Raw genomic sequence first — 23,427 nt, forward strand, 5'->3', positions numbered from 1 at the left:
TTACAGCATACAGCAGCATGGCTCCTTTACGAGGCCCTGCCGTTCAGTGGGGTACCTGAGCAGTATGTGTGGTACTTGCTACTTAGCACCAGATAAAAATGCCCACCACAGTATGAACCCAGAAACTTCCCAGAGCTGGGGCAGGTGAATGGGCTCCAGTGGGAGCCAGACATCAGCACCCTGTGCTAAGAGAAGACTTGGAGTGGTTAGACTAGCAATTTAAGGTTTGCTTCATGTTGCCAGAAAAAAAACGAGGCAAGTGTGGCAGGGGAGGTCAGATCCAGGCTGAGAAAACATGACCAGGTACAGAATGCTTGAAAAAAGTGCTCATGCGCTGAGGACAGGAAGGAGAATGGGTACAGACAGTCCAAAAAATAGTTTAAAATAATAAAGTCTTTAAAGAATATAAAATGAAATTTCCTACTTTACTAAGAAGTCTACCAGATCCACAGTGGCCTGTGGGCCAAAGATGGAAGTGTCAGTTTACAGAAGAACTTCGGGTGACTGCCCAGGTAGCGAGATGTCTCTGTCAGTTCTAGAGTTTATATAGTATCCTTCTGCGGTCTTTGATGATGTTAGAGGCAGATAGTTATGGTTACGGTTTTCTTTAGTTAGGATTAAAGATAAGTTACTGATAAGACTTTAGACTCACAAAGATAGGATGGATGATGGATAATTTCTTTAAATCTTGCTAAATGTTAATGGACTAAATATTGTTAACTATAGTTCTTACTTGACAACTGTTTTGTTATATGTAATTTTACAATGTTAGGGTTAAAACCATTCTTTTTATTTAGACAGAAAAGAGGAGATGATGGGAGATATCATTCTGTAAATATGTTTCTCTTATTGGTTGATGAGCAAAAACACTGTTGGCCAATAGGAAAGCAAGATAGGTGGGACTAGGGAGATAAGGAGGATTCTGGGAAAGGTAGGCATTGAGTCAAGATGTAGGACACAAGAGGAGTAAGAGGTCTTGTCCGTGTCTCTGGTAAGATAAGACCAACAGTTTCATGATTAATACAGTGGTTGAGTGTTCATTTGGGGCTGATGTGGCTCTGGGACCAGGCTGGTGGGAAGAATGCCCATAACACAAGACATCTGGACCCTGTTTGGTGCTTTGCTGACTTGGACTTTTTAAATGCTAATGGACAAAAACTGGCAGTTGCTGAGGTGTTGTATTGCTGAAAAAACTACTGAATTGACCAGTCCTATATGTTTTAAGGATGTCTTAACTTCAAAGTGGAAGTCAAGAAATGTGTTGCATTGGAGGAGAGGCTATGCCTTTGTTTCCACAGGAAACAAAAAGCTGTGGATTCCTTCACAATGAATAAAGGTCAGATATGACCAGGGAAGACATGGAAGTCTTGACTACAGATACAAAGGAAGAAATCAAGAACTACTACAAGATGGGTGATACATAAGCTCATTCTTCAACATGGGAACAGCTCTGAGACTGGATGAGACATGATAAATCTTGTTGGCTACGGAGTCCTCATGACTTAATATCACAAGCCAGCCTTTCACATTGCATGGATGGAGACTTATACTGCAGTTTGGTTATGCAGTCTAAATGGACTTAAAAAAACAGACAGGCACATTTTACTTCAAACAAGGAGCAGAGAATCATCTTTAGCTGACTTGTGCACACCGCACACCCCATACTTGTGTTAAGGCAGAGATGTACGTGACCTTTAAAGGTTTGTATGTTTTCAGAACAAAAGGACCAGACAGTAATGAAGGCAAGACAAGCAGAGCAGGTAATCCAGACTCTTGAAATGTTCTGTTGCAGTTTCCTCAAAATTCTGCATCCAGAACAACTTTAAAGCTGCTAGCTGAGGTGGTCCAACCTCACAGACTACTCCATCCAGGACTTCAGATAAGCTCTACACTTTAACACCACACAAAGACTGAGCAAATAAATAAATAAATAAATAAATAAATAAATAAATAAATAAATAAATAAAGCAGCTAGCTCTTCCAGGCCTTGACCTTTATGTTCCCTAACGATGCCATTAACCCTAGACAACAGGGAGTAATTTTAATAACGTGATGCCCACATTCCCAAGAGGTTGGATGGGTTCTTTTTGGTGGTGTTAGCCATCATTTAGTGGGTTGATTCTAAGCTATTGGTCATGCTCAGGAAGGAAACTAAGCAAAGGGGGTTAGATTCAGGGATCTCCTTCTGAAAGGATAAAAAGGAGCTACATAGGAATGATAGCATGGAAGGGTAATACAAAGTAAAAAACAACTATTAATTTCAAATATTTTACATTGGTGTAGGTTTTTGCATATTGATACAAACCTAAGGTTATTTTTGTTATACTCTATATGCTTCTACTCCCGTTTAAAGTATTTTTATATATCGATACAAATTTAAGGTTATTTTTGTTACAGTATATTATAAGGGGCTGTATCTATCCAGTTCATTTAAAACTGTAATGTAAAGTTCTAGTCCTTGGGAGCTATTATTATAAACTACTTAGGATAATTAAGAAATACAGGTTAGTAGTCAACTATGACAATCAAACTCATAGTCGTGTTAGGTGTGTTTTCAAGATCAATCAGAGATTTATTTTAGATATATAGATGGTCTTCAAACACTTCAGATAGCTACCTAATATGGCATTTAAGATGTTATAAGAAGATAAGGCTTTTAATGACACTGAGATACGTATGATCATGGCAGCACTAATCTACGTCAGAGAAGATGATGCTTATTGAAGAACCTCCATACGGAGTTTGCTTTCTTTGGTGGCAAAGCTAGCCATTGTGCAAGAAACTGCCCTTGCCTCCACTGATGACAGTTGCTGTCCAAATTGGGCAATCAGGACACAAGACAAGTGACTTCCAAACTTTGCAAAGACAAGGTAGGCTGGTTCTTCAAAATGCCTGCTTCACAGAAAAGTCTAAGGGATATTCTAGGCCTGTAGGCTGAAGACAGATGCCCTGACATTGCAGAGGAATCTTGGCAGCTAGCTCTCTCTGTCATTTCTTTGTTTTGGAAGCTGTTTGCTCTGCAATTCCTGTGTACTCAGGTAATACTATATCCTTCTTGGGTCTCTGATGTGGCTGAAGAACATAGGGTTATTGTTTCGCAGTTTTCTTTGTTACCAAATTCAGAAAAGAACCTTATATGGAAGATATAAAGTTTATAAGATGGAGAAGCATAAAAGTTTAAGTTGTTTATCTAATAAAATGTTTTAAGGTCTAAAAAAAAGTATTTTATGTCAGTAATAAAAGCTATGATAGAAAGTGATTTAGGAATAAAACTTTGGATTCATCAAGATATGGTAGATAACAGATGGTTTCCTTTGAATTTGCCAAATATAAATGGACTGGACATTGTGAATGTAATTCTTACCTGATAACTGTTCTTATTATATATATTTTTACTATGTTAGAGTTAAAAGCTTTCCTTTTAATTGTATGAAAAAGAGAAGATGTATGAAATTTTATCAAACTGTGTAAAAATGTATTGCTGTTTTACCTTGCCTGCCTAAGGCACACAATTGGTTTAATGAGGAGCTGAACAGGCAAGAGAGGTCAGGCAGAACTTCTGGGCAGAGATAGGAACTCTGGGGAAGAGTTGAGGAAGATTTCACCAGCAAACAAGGAGGGAGACAGACATAAATTATAGGGGAAAGGTAAGAAGCCAAAGTGCAAAATGTAGATTAATAGAAATGGGCGAATTTAAACTATAAGAGCTAACTGTGAACAAGCCTAAGCGAAGGCCAAGCTTTTACAATTAATAAAAAGTCTTTGTGTCATTTTCTGGGAGCCTGCGGTCCCAAGAAGGAAGAAGGAGACTGCAAGGCACAACTGTAGTTGCTGTGACCCTTAGGCTGCCGCCTGCTATCGGGTGGCATTGGCATCTTTGGAGACCCCAGAGATCTGCGATGATGGCCAAGTCCCGCAAGAGCAGACTGTTTCATTCGCTGTCCAGTTTCCGTGAGACCTTCTGTGGCTAGGGAAGTGCAGGCTTAGTTCCAGCAATTTGTACTTAGTTGGAACAAGCTGGACTACCTGGTTCTGGCTGATTTGTAGCTGTCTGGGATATAGACTTTGAGAGAACACTTGGACCTGATGGGCTGCTGGAACAGATATGGTGTCGGAGCATGAGATGAAGTTAAGAAGTTTAGGGGGAAATTCTTTTCTTGGGTATACAATTGAAACAATTAGGCCCATAGTCCTGGTAGTTGGGAGAGGGGAGTTCTAAATCCAGGGAAAAGGAAAGAGATCCCACCCTCGGGGATAGGCAGTAGGTGGGGAAACAAGCTTTTGACTGACAGGAGTACTTATCCGGAGGAAATTTGACCCATGAGAGGTGGACTCAAGCCAATTCCCTGAAACTTGCAAGAATTTTAAGTTTAAAAGGAGAGATAACGTTTAGATATGTTAGCATTGCCATTGTTTGCAATCACTACTGAAATCCATGTTATAAAAAAGACAGTAGTGCTGTGAGCCTCTATCATTTATTACAGAAGTATCAATTATTATTCTAGGTATCAGCTCCAGAATATCTGTTACTATGAATTTGGCTGTATGTAGAATGTATACTGGGTGCTTTGTATTCTCAAATGGGCCCCAGAGAAAGCAATTCCTTCTCACCAGGGCATCAGCAATAAGAGCTGAAGCCTCTAGATCTCACTATATATATATATATATATATATATATATATATATATATATATATATCTTTAGTTTTTCCCTTTGACATAGCACTGAGAAGCCCCCTCTACTGAGTTAACAGCATGAGTTATAAGTCCCATCTCCCCTGAGACTTAAGTTTCCCGGAACGTTGCAGTTTTCCAAGTCCAGGGGAGAGATGTGAGGTGCCTGCTTTCCTCGAGATCCTATCCACCTTCCTGGCTTGGAGAGATACGCATGCCTGTGGGTATAAAAAGCAGAAGCCTGGTGGGAACGAGTGACCTCAGGAGAACTTTTAGAAGAAGGAACTTTTGGAGACTTTTTATAGGAACATCCTATTTTTTTTTATAATTTTTTTTTTATAATTTTTAAATTTAATTTTATATAACAAAGTCCATAAACAAACATTTATAGACAATATTTCGGAATTTGGGCGTCGTTCTTTCCAAACTACTTCCTGCTGGTAAGGGGCGCTGTCTTGGGGGATTCGAAGAAGATTCAGATATCCTAGCTGTAGTCTGTAGGGCTGTTTTGTCCAGCTGTTTTGAATGTAGGATCAGCTCGTACTCTGTTTCAGGCGGTCCTCCAGAGAATTTTTAGAAGGAATTTTTAGATTTTAAGAGAGCTTTCAGAGAGAAACATTAGAGAGAGCTTTTGAGAGAGAACTTTATTGGGAAGGCCCCATCTTTGAAGAATACAGAGCCATGAGAAGGAGGAGTGTGTGAGCCGGTTTATTTCCTGCTCACCCTCAGACTCCTTTTGGAGTCTGTCTAGCCCTAGCCTGGACCCCAAGACAGCATCGAGGATGGAATTTGAATGCTCTCATTCCAGAAGAAGCTTGGGTCATAGTAGAAGTTTGGGACATTATCATGGTTTAATAAGGATCAGAAAAAAAAAAAAAAAAAACAGGCTGAATAGATGAATAACATACATCAGAGACAGATGAACACAGCAGGTTCCTGGTCCCAAGGATGCCTCCAGCCTTCGGATGCTCCTCTGTCCCCATGCTGCCAGCAAGAGAGCTCCAGGTCCCTTCCCCAGACCTCACATCCACCCCTGTCCCCACCCACAATGGGCATGGTCATTGACACAGGTGCCAACAAAGTGAATATCTCATTACAATTCCCCTTTTAATCTAAAGAAAAGATTTAGGCTTGACACAAAACAGTGAATAACAAGTGTGCTCTAAGAAAAGGAAAATCAAGAACATAAAAAACTTAAGATCTACATATCTAGTTCTAGGGTGAAGTCATAACTGAATTTACAATAGAGTTGTCCTAAGCTGGAAAACGTAAGTCTAGTACCTAATATATCTAACTAGGAAGAGAGAATAATAGTTGTGATAGTTTAATCTTCAACCTCATCAAGACCTGAGAAGGAAAATAACAATACTAGAGTAGACAGGAAATGCAGATGGGCAACTTCCAAATGATGCAGTGAGGACAGAAACAGCAAGCCACCTGAACAGTCACCCTAGGTCTCACAGCAATGTCAAAATCAGGGAGGTAGAAAGGCTGTCATACCCTGACTTGGCAAGGTTCAGCAGTCTCCTATGTTTGTCTCTTGCAAGCACATAGGACCTCATGTCCAAATCAGTGGTCAAGGTGGGGGCAATTCTTTGCTAAAGAGGCCATAGCTGAAGCGAGAATGAACTCCAGAAGGAGCAACAACAGTGTCCAACATATTTTCAGAAAAATGTGTGGTGCTGTCAGGAGCAACAGTGTCTCATGTTAATGGAGTACTAATATTAAAACATTTAAATGCCATGTTCTTCAGGTCTATGAAGTGTTTGAAGATCAAGCATCTATGTCTGTTTAATCTCATAGGTATAGGAAACATGGGTGAAGATAATCTTTAATACTCAGGAACCTTAATATAAGACTGATTGAAACTTCCCTGAGTAAAGTAGGGACAAATACATAACAAATACCTAAACAATATAGATATATATATATACATATTTACATATGTATATATATATATATGTCCCTAAAACAGAGGTAGAGTAGAAATGTCTTGACCAGAGGTAGAACAATAAAGTGTAGCATGATAAAAATATCCTAAATTGCATTGATATGCAAAATGTCTTGAACATAAGTAAAAGTATACATACATAGAGTATGGTAAGGATAATGTGCATAAAACATCATAAATGGAAAGATTTTATACAATATGATAAAATATAATATAGATGTCATTCTTAAATATGTTTCTCTTATTGGTTAATGAATTAAGCCCCGTTGGCCAATAGGAAAGCAAGATAAGTAGGACTTGGAGACAAGGAAGATTCTGGGATAGGAGTAGGAGATTCAAAATGTAGGACCGAGAGAGCAGAACTCCTGACCCTCTCTCTGGTAAGATGAGACCACTTGGAAATACTTAGATTGATAGAAATGGGTTAATATTTAAAACAGAGCTAGCCAGTAAGAAATTAGTAACTGGCCAACAGCTTTATATCTAATGCAGGGTCTCTGTGTGTTATTTGGGGTGGATTGTAGGCTGTTAATCCTTTGCACTGTGTCTAATATCCATATGAGTGAGTACATACCATGTTGTCTTTCTGTGACTGGGTTACCTCACTCAGAATGATTTCTTCTAGTTCCATCTATTTGTCTGCGAACTTCAAGATTTCATTGTCCATTCTCCCTAACCTGCATCCCCTCACATCCCTCCCCCCACTGAGTAGTACTCCATTGTATAATTGTATAAATGTACCACATTTTCTTCATCCATTCTTCAGTTGAGGTTCTAGGGCACCATCTTTGGCTGCTGGACCTGGAAGATCCAAGATTTTCCTGTGGAATAGCAACTTGGGGGACCATTGTTTCTATTGCTGTGAAGACACACCATGGCTACAGCAACTCTTTGTGGAAGAGTTAAAGCCTCTGGAAATCAAAATATCAAAGAAGCCACACTAGTCAGCTAAAGAGGCTAAGCAGTGGTGGCATACACCTTCAATCCCAGGCCTCAGGATTAAGAAGTAGATGGATCTCTGTTAGTTCAAGGCCACACCGACTACACAAAATTGATCCAGTCCTAAAAGAAACATCTTACACAAAGGTGATCTCAGCACCTGGGTTCATAGGCCTTCAATACCGGCACTTGGGAGGTGGGGACAGGGGGATATGGCTGGGTGGAGAAAGGAAAATAAAGGAGGAGACAAATTGAGAGCCTTTTGCCTCTGAGGATGGTAGAGACAGGAATGCCATTTCAGTTGATAGAGGTGAGAGCTAGGGGCTTAGCTGATTTGTTAATCTGATCTTCTTCAGCTTGCAGCTTGAACCCCAACATCCGTCTTTGGGTCTTTCATTTTTCATGCTACACCTGGCACCCAAGGTTAAAGTGTGAATTCATGAAAAAGCTCCTTTGAGGTCGCCTGCCCAGGCCTAAGCCTGAGCTGCAGGCAGGACCCCTGCGTCCTTCCTGCCTGAGTCCCTGAGGGACCAGCAAGGTTTTCTTCTGTTTTCTCCTCACATATTTGAGCAAATGTGGGATTTTTCAGTTGCAGCTTTTCTAAACAGTCTTCAGCTGCCTCCCAAACTCGGGAGGCTTCAAGGTTTCCCTAGAGCCCCTCTCCTTGGGCCGAAACTCTCAGTTCATGACCACAAGCTAGTTCTCTGATCAGACGTGTTACACCCCACAGTTCACTGACATTGTCCGAAGATTTTTAAGTCAATTGGGAATTCTTAAAGGAAGGGATTAGTTAAAAAAAAAAAAAAAAAGTTTTCCCCACGTTAAAAAAAAAAGGAAAACAGTATTAAAATGAAGAGAATTATCTCTCTGTGTGATTACATAATAGATGATTTAAAAAACGGAACAATTAAGTGGAGGGATAATCAACGTAACTGGAACTGAAATACTGTAAATTATCGTTTTGATAATTTTTGTTGTCAGTTTGATAATTGTTTATATCTGAAAAACTTAAAAACTTGGTTAATATAAGTGCTCACTTAGGAAAATTTATCAAAACATATTACAGCGATATTCAAACACAGACTGAGGAGTTACACATGGAACCCAATCCAGCCTTACATTTTCAGGTTAAACAGGAACATCTAAGGTCTTAAGAGACTCACCTTTAATATTTCCAGTAATTTTTTTTTTTTTTTTTTTGGTTTTTCAAGGCTGAGTTTTTCTGTATTGTTTTGGAGGCTGTCCTGGAACTCACTCTGTAGTCCAGGCTGGTCTCAAACTCACAGAGCTCCACCTGCCTCTGCCTCCCAAGTGCTGGGATTAAAGGCGTGCACCACCAATGCCCAGCTATTTCCAATAACTTTAAAGGAAGTACCAAATGAAGGCGATCCTGTAAGAGCTACTTGGAAGCTTGTGACAGGGTTAGATTTAAAGAAATTCAAGGGAGCTGTAGTCTCATGTGACATCCATTCTCCATTTGTGAAGCAGATGATAAACATGTGACACACAACTTTAGTCCTAGCACTCTGGAGGCAGAGGAAGGAGGATCTCTGTGAGTTTGAGACCAGCCTGGTCTACAAGAGCTAGTTCCAGGATAGCTTCCAAAACCACAGGGAACTCCTGTCTAGAAACAAACAAACAACAAAAAAAAAGCAAATAGCAACAACAAAAAACAAAAACAAATAACAACAAAAAACAAAAGCAAACCAACAAACAGAAAAACAAAAAAACATGTGGTCTATTTGTAATTTTAATAGGTTTATCCCTGTAGGTTAGATAGATTTGATTAAAGCTGTGCTAGAACCTGAACTATAATTAAAATGGATTTTCTGGTTCAGAAAAGAGGCTCAGAATACTGAACAAAAATCTAAAGTAAGAGGCATGGGTGTCCCCCAAGGTCAAATCCTTAGAGAAGAAGATTATGCTACTTTTGAAAGGCAATGTCAGTATGATGACCATTGTTATAATTAGTTTTTCTGCCAGCCTGGTCCCACAGCCACGTCAGCCCTAAATAACACACAGAGACGCTGTAGCAGATATAAAGTTGTTGGCCTGTTGCTAGCATTTCTTATTGGCTAGCTCTGTCTTAAATATTAACCCACTTCTATTAATCTAAGTGTTTCTACATGGCCTTGTCTTACTGGAAAGGGGGTCTGGACCTCTCCCTCTCAAGTCCCTACATCTTGACCCTCCTCTACTACATCTCCCAGAATCCTCCTTGTCTCCTAGTCCCACCTATCTTGCTTTCCTACTGGCCAACAATAAGAGAAACATATTTATAGAATGGCATCTCCCTTCAGACCATCTCTTTGGTTTATGCCATGTAGCAGCTTTGAATGTTTGGGACAGAACTGGAGGGGCAGGAAAGAAAATTGAATCATTTACAAAGTTATACAGGGCCCAAACGAAACATTCACAGATTTCTCACAAAGACTGTCATCGGCAGTCAATAGAATGGTATCAGATTCAGGAGCTAGAAAAATAATAATTGAAGCAATGGCTTTTAAAAATGCTAATGTCCAATGCAAAAAGATAATTAGGTCTTCAAAAGCAAGATCAGTTCCTCTGGAGGATTGGGTCAGAGATACAATTAATATTGAAGCTCATGATCATGATACATGGGTAGGAGAGGAGATTTCAAGAGGTTTAAAGAAAAGAATATCAAAATGTCAAATGTTTTTATTGTGCCAAACAAGGTTACTTTAAAAAGAATTGTAAACAGGGCATTTCTAGAAACAAATCTTTTTATAAATATAATCCAAACAGAATGCCCTCCCTTCTGGATTATGCAGAAGGTATGACAAAGGCAGGCTTTGGGTTAATGAATATAAAACAAGAAGAGACTATCAAGATAATCCTTTGCCTTTGGGACATGCCTCGAGGAGGCTCTCAAAAGCCCCTACATCAAAATCTGTTCATTTGATTCCTGCCACCATGGATTAAATTCCTTCCTAAAACAATTAGATAACCTAATGCCTATTGAAAGAAAATATATTGTTCTGTGTGCTAGAAGAGCTTTAGAAACTAAACAAAAATCTTCAGGAGAAATTACAAATCAAAATTGATAAAGGTTAGATTAGGAGCTTCCTGAAAGTTAGGGTTGGGGAAGAGTTTTGTTTTAGTCTCATCAAAAAAATAAAAACCATACTTCTTAAGAAATTTAAAGACCTTCAGACAAATAAGCATCCAAAGAAGAAAGGAAAACTACCTGGTAAAAATTACCAAGACAAGAAATATCTAACCTAATGCCATCTCTGATGTCTCCAAAAAGAGGATGGAATCAGCTGTGTGATGACACACGCTTTTCATCCCACCACTTGAGAAGCAGAGGCTGATGGATCTCAAGTTAGTTTGAGGCAAGCTTGATCTACAAAGTGAGTTTCAGGACAGCCAGGACTGTTAAAACAGAGAAAACATGTCTTGAAAATTAAAACTAAAATAAACAAAGAAGAGGAGGGGAGGAGAGGAAGAAGAAAGAGAAGGAGGAGGAGAAGAAGAAGAAACCCCACAATTTAACAATTTCAACAGGACTATAACACGATTAAGCTGAACAATATCAACTAACGATTGACTTTGAACTACAAGCTGCTCATAACAACTTCAAGGTTACAAGCTGAGATGATCCAGCCTCACAGACACTGCTCAAAACAATTTCAGGGTGCCTAGCTGAGATACTCCAACCTCATAGACTACTCTAGCCAGGACTTGAGACAAGTCCTGTAGTTGCCCATTACGCAGAGACAGGTCAGTTAATCTAAATTTTTTTTTCAGGATCCCCTAAAGATGCCATCACTCCTAGACAGCAGGAAGTAACTTTAATAGCAAGATGCTCACATTCCCAAGAAGTGGAGCAGGTAGTTTTTGGTAATTCAATAGGTTATGGATATTTGTTATTGTATAGGGGATTGGTTACAAGTTGCTATTGGTAAAAAACGAAAGAGGGGAATATATGTATGATAGGATAAAAGGGTAGATTACTGAATCTACTCTGAGGGGAAAAAGGGGAGGCTATAGATATGATAAGATGAGAAGGTAGATTGTTGAATCTATTTTTACAAAGCAACTATCAGTTTTAAATATTTTACGTTAGATTAGACTTCTGTATATTGAATACAAATATTGAATATTGATGAAAATTTGAGATTAGTTTTGTTAAAACATACTGTATATATATTTCTAATCTTGGTCAAGTTATTGTACCTATACAGCTCACTTAACAATGCAGTCAAATTTCTAGTCCTTGAAAGTTCTTATTACTATATAACATAATAAGGCTATGCCAGTCAATAATTAGTCACCTGTTACAATGGAACATGTAATCATATTAGGTGTGTTTTCAAAGTCAAACAGAAATATATTTTTAGAAAGATAGGTCATCTTCAAACACTTCAGAGATCTACAGAATATGGTATTTAAAATGTTTTTAATCACATGGGTGTTTTTTTTTTTTTATGACAATGAGACATGTCTGCTCCTGACCATACCAATCTACTTCAGAGAAGATGGCGGGCATCAAAGAAACTCTGCATGGACTTTACTTTCTTTGTGGTAAAGGTAAGCCACTGGGACAGAAAGCACCCTCACCTTGACTGATGCCAGTATGCTGCCCAAATTGGACAAGGAGGACACAAAAGAGAATGACTGTAAAACCTTGTCCAGACAAGGCAGCACAGAACCTTGGAAAACCCTGCTTCACAGAAAAGTCTGTCACGGATGCTAGGCCTAAAGGCCTAAGATGGGAGCCCCAGTGTTGCAGAAAACCTTGGGTGACTGTCCAGGCAGCCAGCTGTGCCTGTCATTTCTCACGTTTTTTGGAAGTCACTTGCTTGTACTTCCTGTTTACTCGGGTAATAATATTATTAGGACTCTGAGGGAGTTGAAGACTTACAGTTATAGTTTTCATTGTTTACCAGGCTCAGAAAGGAAATTACTAAATATATGTAAAGTGTAAAATGTTGAGAGACATGAAAAGATAATTTGATAATGCAGATTAAAATAGAAAGTGAATTAGGTAGAAGACATTGGATTCACCGAGATAGAATAGATAATGAAGTATTTTTTTCTCAATTTGTTAAAATGAAAATGGACTAGATATTGTCTCTGAATTTGTCAAATGCAAACGAACTAAATATTTTCTCTGAATCTTTCAAGTGCAAACGGGCTAAATATTGTTGATGAACTTGTTGCCTGTATATATTGTATATACTTATTGTACTTGTATAGATTTTTCTTATGTGAGTTGTAGCCTTCTCTTTTTGTGTTAGACAAAAAAAGGGGCAATTTGTTGATATATTGTTTATGATTTATTAAAGCCACTACAAAGAAGTCACACTAATTAGCTACAGAAGCTAGGCAGTGGTGGTACACACCTTTAATCCCAGGCCTGGGGGTTAAGAGGTAGAGGTATCTCTGTTAGTTCAAGACCACACTGACTACATGAAATTGACCCACTCATAAAGAAACAGCTCACACAAAGGTGATCTCGGCACCTGGGTTCACATGCCTTTAATCCCATCATTAGGGAGGTAGAGGCAGGAGAGCAGAGAAAGGAATAGATGGAGGAGGAGACAGGACTCCGAGGATTCATGGAGAGAGTAAGAACTAGGTAAGAAGCTTATTTGCTTCTCTGGTCTTCAGCTTGAAGCTTGAACCCCAATATCAGTCTCTGGGTCTTTCATTTTTCGAGTTACAATCTTATGAATGTAAACATTTAATTGTGGCTGGCTTACAGTTTCAGGGGTTCAGTCCATTCCTGCCATGGAAGGACATGGTGGCATGTAGGCAGACACAGTGCTGGAGAGGTAGCCAAGAGTTCTACGTCTTGCTCTGCAGGCAATGGGAAGCATTGGCAGCACTGGGCTAGCTTGAGCATCAGATACCTCAAACCTCACCCCCACAGTGACACACTTTCTCCAGCAAAGCCATACCTGCTGATAGCACCACTCCATAGGTGGGTCATTTTCTTTCAAATCACAACAGACCTATGTTGTCTGTGCAAAGCTGGGCAATCAAATTCCCCAGTATCCTGTTTGTCCACAGTTTGGATAGGGTTCTGGCAGCAGCCAAAGTGAAAAACAGATCTTCACTCAGTGGCCAGCTTTGCCACATTGAAAGCAAGCTCCTGGTAGAGTTCTGTGCTCTGTTGTCTTTTATGGAGAAGATTGGGGCTGATGCCAGGAGCTGGCATTGCTCTCCATCAGGTAAACCTGTCCTGAAAACACTTTAAATGCCACATTTAGTAGATCTCTGAAGAGTTTGAGGACCATTCCTCTATGAAGAATGTCTAAACTAGATAGACTTTGCCTCTTTCTAGTTACTTGTTTTAGGTTTAACTTTGAAAACATATTCAGGAGGCTAAATAAATCTTATTCCTGTAATTAATTATATTAATACTTAGCATGACTGAAAGTATAGTTCTGAACACATTCAAAAAGGTGACTAACCATTAACTTCATGTCTTAATTATGCCAAACAGTGTACAATGGGTTAGTAGCATTTATAAGAATAGGACGTTAGATTCATTCCATTCCTGTTTTTTTTTAATTGAAGTTCTTTTAGTATCAAAATAAAACTTTTAATCATAGATACAGTCCATAGAGAGCCTGGCAACTTTACTGATCCCTTTATAGTGTACCATTCTGAGCTAGACAAATAGTGCTGTGAACCTGAGTAGCCCTTAGGAACTTATAAATCTTGGTTTAAACAAAGAAGCTAGACAAATATCACTGTGAACCTGAGTATACCTAAGGCATTTCTAAATCTTGATTATCAAATATCAAACAGATGCTGTTATTTGCCTAAACTTTCTTAGCAGCTTATGTTGAACAGTTAGCAAAGACATAAGTAGCTAGACATACATCTTAAATCAGCTTTTGTTCATCGGAATAGACCTATATAACCGTAAAAAAATTTATTGTCATATACAGTATATTCTAAGCAAGAGTCAGATCACATATATAGTATGTTATAGAAAATATAACTATAAATTCTTATCATCATACAGAAATCCATACTATCCCAGATATTTGAGACTTGTTGTTTCCTCATTCCAAAGGGAGATATAATGATGACCGGAGAGCTCATTAGGACTAAGAAGTTTTACAGTCCTTGCTTTATGCCATGTGGTCATCTTAGGATGGTGAAGTCACATGACATGTACTCTCTAACCTTGATAAAGATGGCTGCCAGTGATGCGGCAGTTGCTTTCATCTTCAAGGATGCCAGCCAAGATGGAGAAGAGCCACTTGGTTGCTATGTGTACTTACTTTTCATTGCTGACAGTTTTTTTTTTTTTTTTTTAATATTTACTTATTTACTATGTACACAGTGTTTTGCCTGCAATGCAGGCCAGCAGAGGGCACCAGAATACACTACAGATGGTTGTGAGCCACGATGTGGTTGCTGGGAATTGAACTCAGGACCTCTGGAAAAGCAGCCAGTGTGCTTAACCTCTGAGCCACCTCTCCCGCCCCCAGTTGCTATTTTTAGAACATCTGTATTTCCATATGTATAATTTCGTTGAAAGTTGCATTCAAGTTATACACACACACACACACACACACACACACACACACACATTCATGTATGGATTTTTAATTATAAGCCTTTTGTTATAAATTTGAAGCAAATTTTTTCTGCAGATTTTATAGATTTTTTAACCATCCCAATGAATTTACAAATTCTGAGATAAGGGTTCACAGCATAATCTTTAAAGTATTTTTTTTTTTTACTAGAGCACAGAGAAATCACAGAGATAAAAGATTTTTTAAGGGTGAGAAGTATAGAAACTGTAGAAGTTTAGATACAAAATATTGGGGATCATTTGTTTGTGCAAGTAGCAGTTGTTAAAGATTTGGGAAAATTTGGACGTGAAATTCACCAACTTTTTGGCCATTGTTTGTACTGGGGCCAAGCTGTCATAATAAAGGCTATGGAGGAAGAGAGGGAGGGAGTCACAAAGCAGAACACTGTGTGTGTGTGTTTAATTGTTATTCTTTTTACATACAGCCACAGTTTCCCCTCCCTCCCCCTACTCCCCCCACCTCCCCCTCCCACCTCCCATCCTCTCCTCAGAAAGGTAAGGCTTCCATGGGGAGTCAACAAAGTCTGGGACATCAAGTGAAGACAGGACAAGCCTCTCCCCCTTGCACTGAGATTGAGCAAGGCCTCCTACCACACGGAATGGGCTCCAAAAGGCCATCTCATGCACCAGGGACAGATCCTTGTCCCCCTACCAGGGTCCCACAGCAGCCCAGGCTACACAACTGTTGCCCAAATGTAGAGGACCTCGTTCTGGTCCCACAGAGTCTTCCTGGCTGTGGGTACAGAGTCTGTGGGCTCCCATGAGCTTGGGCCAGCTGTCAACACAGAGATTTCTTATGAGTTAGGAATGCTCAGCCTTGCTTGGGCTCATTTCTGGCTAGCCCTTTTAATTAATTAGCCAGTTTCTCTTTATCTACTTTTTGCCTCGGGGCTTTTTACTTTTCTTTCTGTATATCTTACTTGCACTGGTTAGCTGGTGGCTGCCTGGCTGCCTGGCCTGGTCCATGTCCCTCTTTCTCTGCTTTCTCTCATTATTCCTCTTCCAAGCTCAGATTCTCCTCCTATTTATTCTCACTGCCTGGCCTCTCTCTGCCTAGCTATTGGCCATCCAGTTCTTTATTAGACCAATCAGATATTGGGAAATAATGCAACTCATCTTTACATAGTTAATCTTTACAAATGTCAAATAAACAAACTGTCATTTAAACAGTTAAAGGAATAACCCATAGCATGAACACTTAAAATAATACTTCACAAACACTGGCCTCCATTCAGGGACACTGACACATGCCTGGCCTCAGTGGCTTTATTCCACAGCCCCTTTGACCACATGGCTGAAACGTGTAAGTTCTGCTGCTTACTGGGGCTGGAATATGGCCCCCTTCGTTTAATCACATCTTCGCCAGCTTCCTGCTTTCCTACACTGCTTAAGTGTGGCTGTCTTTGAACTTGTTCATTAGACCACACTGGCCTCAAACTCAAAGATCCGCCAGCCTCTGCCTTCCCAGTACTGGAATAAAAGGTGTGCATCACTGAGGTTACCAAAACATCACAAGAACGACCTCTAGGCAACACGCTAAAATTCTTCTCCTGAAATCTCTGGAGTGAGCACTCCACAATTCATCAACTCACACTCAGCACCAATATCTTTCCTGTTCCTGCCAGGATGAGCCATTAAAGCATTCTACTGCTTTCCTAACCCAAAGTACCAAAGTCCATACCATATTGCTCCAAATAAAAGCCTGGTCAGGCCTATCACAGTTAATGCCCCAAACCCTAGTACCAACTTCTGTCTTAAGTTTCTATTGCTGTGAAGAGACACCATGACTATAAAGAACTCTTATAAAGAAAACATTTAATTGGGGGATCTTTGAGGGAGTTGAAGACAAATAGTTATGGTTATAGTTTTCTTTAGTTAGGATTAAATATGTTACATATAGGACTTTAGACACACAAAGATAGGATAGATGATGGAATATTTTCTTCAAATCTTGCTAAATGTTAATGGACTAAATATTGTTAACTGTGATTCTTTTTTGATAACTGTTGTGTGATATATTTTGCTATGTTAAAGTTAAAACCCTTCTTTTTATTTAGACAGAAAAGAGGAGATGATGGGAGATGCCATTCTGTAAATATGTTTCTCATACTGGTTAATGAATAAAGTACTGTTGGCCAATAGGAAAGCAAGATAGGAGGAAAGAGGAAGTAGTAAGGAGGAGTCAAGATGGAGAGACTGGGGAGACCAGACACAGGCCCCATTCCCTGGTAAGATGAAAGCATGTGGAAATACGTAGATTAACAGAAATGGATTAATACTTAAGACAGAGCTAACTGACAAGAAACTAGTACCTGGCCAACAGAATTACATCAAATACAGAGTCTCTGTGCGTTATTTGGGGTTGGCACAGCGGCGGGACAAGACCAATGGCGGGTGGAAAAACCTTACTCCTTACACCCCACAGTGACACACTTCCTCCAATAAGGCTCTACCCACTCCAACAAAGCCACACCGCCTAATAGTGCCATTCCCTATGAGAGTATGAGGGCCGATTACATTCAAACTCCCCTACCATAGATGAGGTAAAGGAGGAGGTTCAAGGCCTGAAGTCCAAGGCATTCCTGTGACTCAGGGGATTGTTCAATGGATTGTCTGTTGGAGCTGAGTCCCTGGAGGGCAGGCTGGGGCAGCACCTGACTTTTAATAGGCACTCTCCAACAGAGGCTGTGTTCTCCCAACAGCTACACACAATGTAGGCCTTCAGATACATACCCAGATACATACCCAGGACCTCCTTGACCTCTGGAAATGAGATGGAGTATGGTGATGCTTTGTTGGTGCTCTAACAAATAAAGCTTGCTTGGCGATCAGAGGGTGGAGCTACCACTAGTTAGCCACAGAGGTCTGGAGATGATAAGGGAGTGACAGGGAATGATAAGGCTGGACAGAGACAGTGGCTTAGCCCTTTTCAGGCTGAGGAGTTAGCTGTGGCTGGCTCCCTTATCTCTCCCGTCTTTCAGCATTTATCCCTATATCTGATGCCTGTTTTTGGTTGGTTGGTTGGTTTGTTTTGTTTTGTTTGAATTACTATTAAGATCAATTAGAACTTGTGCAACAATGGGGATAGCCCCCTTCCATGCAGGTAGTGTCACTAAAAGCAAGAGCTTGATCAGTGATCAGAATCCTTGCTTGTTGCTGAGTAGGTGACACACCGAGTTGCCCAAAATCGTGGGTCAGAGGACAGAGTGGTGGAGTGAGAAATAAGCAATAAACAAAGGCCGGTCATGAAATGGGGAACTCATCCCCACCAGGTCCTTGCAGGGCCTCAGGTGGGAAACATAGGCTCCAAGTTTGTGGCCATTATCAGGATTTTACACAAAGTTTGGGTCCTACCTTGATTGAATGTCCACATTGATCACTAGAAAAATTAAGTTCTGATTTTATTTTTAAAGGTAGCATCCCTATGACAGCTACTAACATGAGGTGAATGAGCAGCGAAGACTACCTGGAACCTGGATCTACAGATTGTTTTTGAAAGTTTAAGTCATAGGTTCTTGGGTACAGGGCACACGGTGCCCTCTAGTGGACACTTAGGGTATTCAACCCATACAGGTTTGCGGAGTCTTGGCTGCAGTCTTTGCAGCAGCCATTAGAGGGAGACATAGTCTGCTCCAAAACTTCAAACTAAGAACACAAAGCTAGAAACTGTCTTGTCTGCTCTGTGAGACAAAAGTCTCCTGACACAGAAGGGACTAGAAAAAGGACTTACCTGTTCTACCCCCACATAGCACCCCCATGAATGGGACTCAGAACTTTGCTTCCGTGTACTCCTTGGACGAGAGGCCCGTAACCTGGAAACATCCTGATGGAGTCTGACCACCTATAATGCTCCCACCAGCCTCCTTCCAGACAGTCCCAGCTGACTGGAATGCAGACCAGACTACTGCTTGGGCAGATAAATGCAGCAGCCCTTCCACTCATGACTCTAGCAAACATGCTCCCACCCGGGGAAGCGAGTTTATCTCCGAAAGACTATTGGTCTCTTCTCCCACTACTTCCCTGCCTCCTGCTGGAGAACCAGGGAGCCTGACTCTGAGAGGCTGCTCGTGCTGTGAAATTTCTATCCTTTTCCCCACCCCCACCCTCCTGTCTGCCTCTGGCGCTGGGACCTGAAATCTATGTCTGTGTGGGGCACTGGTAACACCGTAAACTCATTACCCACAAGTCTGCCTCAGTTTCCCCTGAAGCACCACATTTGAAATCTTTCACTAGTGTACCCCAGGCCTGTCCAGGACTCCCCCTGTACCTGCAAATCACTATTTTACAAGAGATCTGCCACATTAAGATGGATGCTGGTCACTCAAAGAGAATAAGACCCACAGTCTAGAAAAGTCAGGCCAAACTCCCAACAGCCCTTTCTCTGGAACCAAGAGTCAAGTCACAGCCCCTACCGCTAAGAACTGCAAAACAGAGCCTCACTCAGTACCAGACTCCACCTGTAAAATCGCATAGACTAAACACAATTGTCCTAAGAAATAAATCACCATTGTTTCCGTATGAAACAAGCTCAGAGCTCATCAAAGAGTCATCAGGCCCTTTCCCTGGGAAGAGACACTGAAGAACCCAGCCCACCTCCATCTTAGGCTTAAAACCTATCTTAGGGTAAAGACAAACTCGGTTCATCCCTGTTTATAATGAAAACTCTGTGTCTCAAGGATTGAGATGCGCCCTGTCTATAACATTAACTACAAATTGTTCTGTGTGCTTGTCCCAGGAATAGCAAACACGCCCTGTTAACCCCAACGGCGAGAATAAGACCACTCTCACAATCTGAGCCCAACCCAGAGCAAGCTTGATTCTCATTGGGGCGTACCCAAGAGCTGGCCAGCAACTGCTTCCCAAGTCAGGTTAAAGAGAGCAGCCCAGAATCCACCTCTCGGGCCCCTTTTAAGGAGTAAAATCGCCAGTAGTTTTACAGAAGGGGACAATGGGACAGTAAAGAAATAGGAAAAAAATCTTTATGAAAAATTCATGTAATCTGCTAGGGAATCACACAGAGACAATTGACCTGAGCCCTGAGCGAGTGGGGGTCACGGACCCCGGTCTGACAGCTGGGAACCAGCATAGAACCAACAAGACCCCTGAACATGGGTGTCTGTTAGGAGGCCTGGGCAGTGGAACCAGTATTTATCCCTAGTGCACAAATGGGCACTGGGAGCCCATTCCCCATGGAGGGATACTCTCTCAGCCTACACACACAGGGGAGGGCCTGGGCCCTGCTCCAAATGATGTGACAGACTTTGAAGATCCCCCATGGAAGGCCTCACCCTCCCTGAGGAGTGGATGGGAGGTGGGGGGGAATGGGAGGATGGCAGGAAGAGGGAATTGGGATTGGTATATAAGATGTTTTAAATAAAAATTAATTGAAAAAAAATGTACTTGAAAATTATAACATATAAACCACCAAAAAACAATTTTAAATCATGTGATCACCAAGTATTAGAGGGGAGTCAGAGAGGGCCAGGGAGGGTCAGGGAGGGGTCAGAGAGGTTCAGAGAGGGGTCAGAGAGGATCAGGGAGGGTCAGGGAGAGGACAGGGAGGGTCAGGAAGGGGTCAGGGAGGGTCAGGGAGGGTCAGGGAGGGTCAGGGAGGGCCAGGGAGGGCCAGGGTATTCTCAAAAACAAACCACAGTCATGGGTTGGGGAAGGTCAGTTTCCAGGAATCAGAGAGAAGCTCAACTGTTACAGTAGAAAGAAACTTATTTTTAAAAATACAGCATAATGGCTTCTGCCTTCAAAATGGAGTCAGACAGGTTCCTTAGCCCTTGTCTCAGAAGTCAATAACTATCATGCAGCTGCATCCTTGCTTCAAGATGCTCGTTAAGGCTGCTTGCAACAGCTACCGTTGCACCCTGCGATCATATCTTTTGGGGGGGGTCCTTATGACTAACTCCTTATGGTTTCGTTCTACTCCTGTAAGACCCACCTATCGTGCCTGCCAATCACCATTTGGGAACCCCTACCCCTGGGCTATAAAAACTTTGTCTTCCTCATATCTAATGCTCATTAGCTTTTATGCGGCAGAAGTACCTTGATGTATCGGACACAAGGCGCGCTGCAGCAGAGCTCACACCCTGCACGGATGGAGCAAGGGGGTGTCCTGCGACTGGGTATACATATTGCAGTGGCAGCTGCTGATGAGGCAGCTGCTGGATCTCAGCCACTGAAGCGGGCTGGGGCTAACACCCCTCCCTTTTGGAGATAGCACTGTGCCGCTGAGGCAGGGTTGGCAGTGAGGGCCTTGCTCTTTAGACTGCTTCCCATTGTCTGCGTGCATCGACATCCATCGTTGGGGACCGCAGAAAACTGGCGGGTTTTCTTCTCTCTTTCTCTGTCTGCCACGCTTCCAAGTTTGTGCCTTCACATGAGGCCAGATACGGTTAGCTGGCAGCTGAGGCCTCTTGCTGAGGGCAACTCTCTGACATTGGCTAAAGCCCTTCTACCCTCTTTCCGGATCCTGACAGCCTGACTGGGTGTGGAGACTTTTTTCCCTCTCTTGTAAAAAGCCTGGTAATACATCAGCCAGTTAAATATCACCAGGGTGGTCAACAGTTTCCTAAGTCTGCAGACGGGCTTCTGTTTGCTAGGGCGCTTTAATCCTCCAGCAGCGAAACCGCCCTGGGAAGAGCTGGACTTCACAGACTGCACTTCCTTCCTTTCCTATAATGGGAAACTCAAAATCATCCCGAGGAGATCTCCAAATCCATTCCCTTACAGCCTTACTTAAACCAAGGGGACTTAAAATCTTCCAAAGAGAAGGCCTGGGGTTATGGAATGAGGTCCTGGGTCCTGCCGGCAGATATCTCCGACCCTAATGCCTGAACCCTGTAGTGATAAATTATTTATGATTCATTAAAGCTTGACAGAAGATTCGGAAAGCAAAGTCAGCTCCAAGCTATAGAGATCAGGCAGTGGTGACGCACACCTTTACTCCCAGCAGCCAGAAGCTAGGAGGAATCCTGGGACTCAGGGTTAAGAGGTGGATGGATCTGAGATAGAATCCGTCTAAAAGAGTAACAGATCACACGCCTTTAATCCAGCACTAGACGGCATAAGAGATAGAAGCAGGGTCTTCGGTATTCAGTGTCAGGCATTCATGCTCCAGCCCTGTTAGAGGGAAGAGCTCTCTGGTAGCTTGGCTGCTTTGCTCCCCTGATCTTCCAGCCTGAACCCCAATGTCTGCATCTGGGTATTTTATTCGTTCATGTTACAGCGACCCATTAGGGAGCCAACGGGGCAGACTCCAATGGGGGAGAAGATTGTGAAGATTGCCCAACTGCTGGCTGAACTGCCCTTGAGAAAGCTGCCAATCAAATTAGGTGACATCCCAGCCCTCCATCCCCTTCTCCCTTGTGTGTCCTCATGGGCTCAGAAGACAAAGAACTGGAGCCATCATTGACTCCAGAGAGCAAAAGCTGATATCAAGGCAAAGGCCCAGCCCCACTGTTTGTGCCACCGCCTGTGGCATCTCCCTTAACGCCTTTGAACAGTTCTACAACCTCAGATACTGGGAACAAGTGTCCCCGATGGCTTGGTGTGGCCCTTTAAAATCTGCTGCTGAGAGGGGCTACCAAGCTCTTGTTACATGAAGATTCCCGGGGAAGGTCCCCATGGGTTGGAGGCTCTGGATGACAAGCCACAGGAGGGTGGAATTCATGCCCCCCCAGGCCAAGTCTATTTCAGTGTCAATGGCATCCTCTTAACCCCCCAAAACTGGAAAGACACGTATCAATCCCCTCTTCCCAGCCCTCTATTAGTACAATGGGAAGCCCTTTTTAGAGATGCACGTCAAATACGTGATAAAGTGAATTACAAAAACAACACAACAACACAAAGATGAGCTCCACCCCACCCCGGCTCAGTTAATAAGCTGGGAACATGACCAATCGTTCAGCCAGGGCAACTTTCCACAGGAATACAGCAAGCCCCACTCCCTGCCGGCACAAATCGCCTATGTGCACTCCAAGCCCGGGACCATTTGACTGCCCTATGCAACAGGAGCTGGGGAGGCCCCTTCACTGACCTTTTTAAAACAGAAACAAACCAAAACTCTCCCAGATTTCATACTGAGAGTACAGGCCAGTCTTGACAGAAAAATAACAGACCCCACAGCAAAAACAAAGTTCCTAAACAATCTTGACCCCGGAGCACAGACACGCTTGTCACGGCCTAAAAAAGAACATGGCTACTCATGACATTGGGACTGTCTCATATCAGGCTTCCTCTCTTGCCTGAGCCTTTGCAGTCACAACATGGTCTAA

The 23,427-nt window shown here is 41.9% G+C and overlaps 1 pseudogene; it reads right to left on the bottom strand.

Annotated features, from left to right (window-relative positions):
* LOC127225300 (importin subunit alpha-7-like) overlaps positions 1-23,427 on the bottom strand; it is a 95,209-nt pseudogene that overhangs the window by 15,685 nt on the left and 56,097 nt on the right.

Source organism: Phodopus roborovskii, unplaced genomic scaffold (genome assembly GCF_943737965.1).
Source record: "Phodopus roborovskii unplaced genomic scaffold, PHOROB, whole genome shotgun sequence".
NCBI classification, from domain to species: domain Eukaryota; kingdom Metazoa; phylum Chordata; class Mammalia; order Rodentia; family Cricetidae; genus Phodopus; species Phodopus roborovskii.